This window comes from Mandrillus leucophaeus, unplaced genomic scaffold, assembly GCF_000951045.1.
Source record: "Mandrillus leucophaeus isolate KB7577 unplaced genomic scaffold, Mleu.le_1.0 Scaffold266, whole genome shotgun sequence".
NCBI classification, from domain to species: Eukaryota; Metazoa; Chordata; class Mammalia; order Primates; family Cercopithecidae; genus Mandrillus; species Mandrillus leucophaeus.
Genome location: NW_012102765.1, coordinates 1,494,070 through 1,498,902, shown reverse-complemented (window position 1 = coordinate 1,498,902; position 4,833 = coordinate 1,494,070). Strand labels below are relative to the sequence as shown.

General features: G+C 43.8%; 1 pseudogene; it reads right to left on the bottom strand.

Moving 5' to 3' along the window:
- Nucleotides 1–4,048: 4,048 nt before the first annotated feature.
- LOC105542685 lies at nt 4,049–4,504 on the bottom strand (annotated as a pseudogene).
- Between the last annotated feature and the right edge of the window lie 329 nt (nt 4,505–4,833).

Below are 4,833 nucleotides of genomic sequence, written 5' to 3'. Positions count from 1 at the left end.
GTGTGAGGGAGGGTGGGAGTTCTGGAATCTGGTTAAATCTCAGTCTGACAGTGGGTCTGGGTCTCATATAGGTTCACTCTTACAGTGGGTGGTGATCTTCACAAGTATTTCTCTAGTGTTAGAGTTCTTCTCCCCTGTCCCCTATTCCAGCCCTGTTTCCTTGAGGCCCTGACCTTTGCAAATTTTTTTGCCCTGTAGCTATGACAGGAAGGCTGGAGGGAACTGGAGTGGGAGGAATGCCCTTTGCATTCACCTAGTTAGGAGAAGGATCTGGCAAAGCTTTTTTCCCCTGGAGCAAATGACTTTGTGGCAGAGAAAACTCTGGGCTTATTACTCTTCCCCTCCCCTGCCAGAAGGGATCTTTCTGGGATCTTCCACCTTAGTGCCTGGTGGAGTTTCTGGAGGTAAAGCCCACAGAAGTGTGGGTCCCGCACCTCCTGAGACTGCTTCCCCGAGCTTCTCACTGTCTCACTAGTCCACATCCAGCCTCCAGCACCAGCTTATGGCTCCGGCAGTTTCTGCTCCAAGTAAGTGGATCGTCTGTGTCTTTCCAGATTTCCAGCACAGTTTGCCCTGTTAGCTCCGTTTTCTGATGGTCCCAGAAGAGTCATTGATTTTGAGTTTTCCCAGCTTTTTGTCATCATCAGGAGTGAAGGCTTCTATACTCATTACATGTTGCAGCTGAAAGCGAAGTCACCACCTTCTTTTTAACTTGTATTTTGTGACTTGTTACCACTTCAGTGCTTTAGACACATAGGTTCAGTGCTGCAGTATTGTGTCTAGGTTTGATTATGCTAAATTTAATCTTTCTTATATATCACCTGATTAATAAGGATTTCAAACTATACTGCCTGGTAGCTTTTGCTTTCCTTAGAAAAGCTTATCACTTTTTGACTGGGTGCGGTGGCTCCCGCCCCATAATCCCAGCACTTTGGGAGGCCAAGGTGGGCGGATCACCTGAGGGCGGGAGTTTGAGACCAGCCTGACCAACATGGGGAAACTCTACAAAAATACAGAATTAGCCAGGCGTGGTGGGGCATGCCTGTAATCCCAGCTCCTTGGGAGGCTGAGGCAGGAGAATCGTTTGAACCTGGGAGGTGGAGGTTGCGGTGAGCTGAAATTGCGCCATTGCACTCCAGTCTAGGCAACAAGAGTGAAACTGTCTCAAAAAAAAAAAAAAAAAAAAAGAGACAAGGTTATCACTTTTTAATGTTCTGTTCTTGCAAGTATAAAGGTATCTTACTACTTTTCAGAAAAACCTTTTTTTATGCATTATTTTGCCCTTTAAGGCAACAAAAGCTGTAAAGGCTCTCTTTATTAGATTTTTCATTAGTGCATCTAAGGATTTGTCAGATTGTTCCTTTTCTGTTGAAACCTGAATTGATTAGTTTTCATTCCTCTAGAAGCAGATCTTGAGATTGAAATCTGAATCCAAGTTGTGTATTTGCCTGGTAATCCCAGGACACACCAGTAGGGGAATGAAGTGTGCCATCTAGGAGAGACAGCCAATAAAGGGCATGTTTTCAAGCCAGGTCCCGCTGTGGACAACTGAAGCTTCATTGTGCTGGGGAATTCTATAGCCAGTGTAGAATACGTATGTCTGAGTTGTTATTTTTCCACTGGGAGTTTGGAGGGAGGCTGTATTTAAGGGAGCTGGGGTCGTTTTTATCAGTATATTGTGAGGACTGCCCTCAGGTAGGTCGGTACACATTCCCCTGTAGTTTGGGTCTGCCCTGCACGTGGGTAGATGGGCTTCAGAAGCCAGAGAGATACAGGTACTGGCAGTTGGAATTCAGAACACTGTGTGGGATGGTAATGCTCAACGGGACCTGCAAACGACAGTAACTGTGATGTTTATTTACTGGGCTTGGTTAACAGCATGAGCTAGGATCTGGTGATTTGCCAGACTGATTAAATCTGTCAGCTTTCTAAACCTGTTGAGGTGGTAGATACTCAGAAATTAATTTCCTATACAGTTCACTATGTATGGAGAAAAAAAATTTTCTGAAAAAGGCCGATAGCTAGGCATGGTGGCTCATGCCTATAATCCCAGTACTTTGGGTGGATGAGGTGAGGATCGCTTGAGCCCAGGAGTTGGAGGCTATAGTAAGCTATGAGCATAAACACTGCACCCCAGTCTGGGTGACAGTGAGACCCTGTCTCCAAAAAAAAAAGGCCCAAGATTTGGTCACAGTTTGATTTGCTGATTTTTTTTTTTTTTTTTTTTTGGGGGGGGGCAATACCTAGCCTGCACACTTTGAAATGCAAAAACAACTGTTTAGAAAATAGCCCTGGCCTTGTGCTTCCGATAATGGTCTGAGTAACCTAGTTAAAGCCAGCTGATACTTTTCTGAAAAGCATCAAGGAATTTACAACATAGTAAAGAATTACTGGGCTAAGATTAGGGAGGTAGAAATCCAGAGACATGAGCCTCTGACCCAGGGCCGCTTTTGCCCGCTATTTGCTGTTCTGGAAGAGCAGGTGAGAGGCTGGGGAGTGTAGTTAACTGACTCACAGGAGGACAGGAACAAAAACTGGAGTCTAGGACTTGCCGTGGGTAAGAAATCTGGTGAGCCACCTAGGGTTAATGTTGAAGCCTTGAGAGACTGCCGTCCAGAACACTCATGGTCTGGGAGTGCGCCCGCCTTTGCCTGGACTGAAGCTCCATGGGGTCACCTGGGGGTTTAGTAAATCTCAAATGGTGAAATGGATTAGGGTAATCTCAAATTGCTGGTGACCCCAGTCACCTAACAGAGGCAGATGAAAATCCTCTCCAGAGGAAGATAACATCTCGTGTCTCAAATGATTTCTGAAATGATTTTTCAACTAGAGTGTCCACCACACAACCAAGTCAGTGTAACCAGGCCCAGTGGGAGACAACCTTAACAAGCACCCGCACAGATAACAGAGGATAGAAACAGGCTTTGTAGACAGTGGAATTACCAGACAGACGCTAAAGCATATGTTTATTATGTTCATGGAGATAAAAGTTGAATAAAAACATTTCAACAAGAAATTGGAAACTTAATATGAAGGGGCAAAGCAGACCTGAAAAACAACGGAATACTAGATCTAAAAAATACAGTAGCCAGAATGGAGGATTCAGTGGATTCAGCAGATCAGATACTGCTGAAGAGAAAAGTGCTCCCCCGGAGAGATCAGAAGAAACCTCTCTGAATGACGTGTGAGCGGGGAAAGGCTGGGCAACACTGAAGAGGCTGTAAGAAATACACCCCATCCTTAGAAAGTCTGACGTATGTGATTGGAATTCTAGAAGGAGAAGAGGGAGTGGGGTAGAAGGAATATTTGTTTTTGTTTTTTTTTAGACGGAGTTTCACTCTTGTTGCCCAGGCTGGAGTGCAATGGTGCAATCTCAGCTCACCGCAGCCTCCGCCTCCTGGATTCAAGCTATTCTTCTGCTTCAGCCTCCTGAGTATCTGGGATTACAGGTGTGTGCCACCATGCCTGGCAAATTTTGTATTTTTAATAGAGACGGGGTTTCTCCATGTTGGTCAGGCTGGTCTGGAACCCCTGACCTCAGGTGATCCACCCGCCTCGGCCTCCCAAAGTACTGGGATTACAGGCATGAGCCACCGCGCCCGGCCAGAAGGAATATTTGAATAAATAATGGCAGAGATTTTTGAAACCCCATTAAGATGACAATCCACAGAATAAGAGATTCTAAATATAGCATAAGGTGATTTTTAAAGTTTTCCACTTCTAAGCAATAGTCTGATTCATTTTCCTCAGATTGAGCTTCCTTCCTCTCTTGCTCTCTAATTTTAGCAGTGGTTTTCAGAATTCTGCTGAGAGTGTTTTTCTAACAACTGATGAATTACATGTTTTTTTTTAAATCACATTTATAAAATAATTTATGTACTAGAGTTCCAAAAATTTTGATTGGACAAAAAGGATGCAACTTCTATTTTGATTGAAGACGAGATAAGAACATCTTTTTTTTTTTTTTTTTCCTCCACATGAAAGTTTTTAGTTTATTAATCTGCTCGTGAAAAATCCATAATGGACACAGGTAGCCTTTTACTGCAGCATCTTTACTCTTTCGGCTGTGATCCAATCTCCAGCTCACTTTTTGCCAGCACCAACATTGGCCTTTGCAGTCCCCCTGACTTTCTTCATTCTGTTCTTGCATTCCTTTCGTTGCTTTCTTGAGGTCTTTTTCTTCTCATACAGGCCATGTCTTGCAAGTCTATGTTTGGGTTCATTTTTCTTTGCATAATCCAGGGAGTCGTAAATCATGCCAAAGCCAGTTGTCTTGCCACCACCAAAATGAGTTCTGAATCCAAATACAAAGATGATATCCGGTGTGGTCTTGTACATTTTGGCTAGTTTTTCCCGAATTTCTGTCTTAGGCACTGTTGCCTTCCCGGGGTGAAGGACATCGATGACCATTTGTTTCCTCTGAAGTAGTCGGTTGGTCATGAACTTTGAAGTGCGGACAGTTACGGTGTCGATGATGGCGGCCTATCTTCAGACAGTCAGGAAGGAAAAGCAAGAACATCTTAAATAAAAGACAAGCTTTCCAGACCCAAAGGATTATTTTATAATGCAGGAATTTCAGCATAATGGGCAGTTAGGGGGCAGAACCCCTCACTAGCACCCCTCAGTTATGGTTTATAGGTAGCTCTTACTCTGTCTCTCCCGGCCAACTAGGAAGAATGCCTCTCACAGATGAATGGCATACCTGACACAGGAAAGAGTATGTGTAGGATGCAAGTGAAGACCCTTGTATTAATTCTACTATTAATATTTATGTATAATAGCTGGACACAGTGGCAGGTGCCCATAGTCAGTTTATTTCAATTTATATTATTT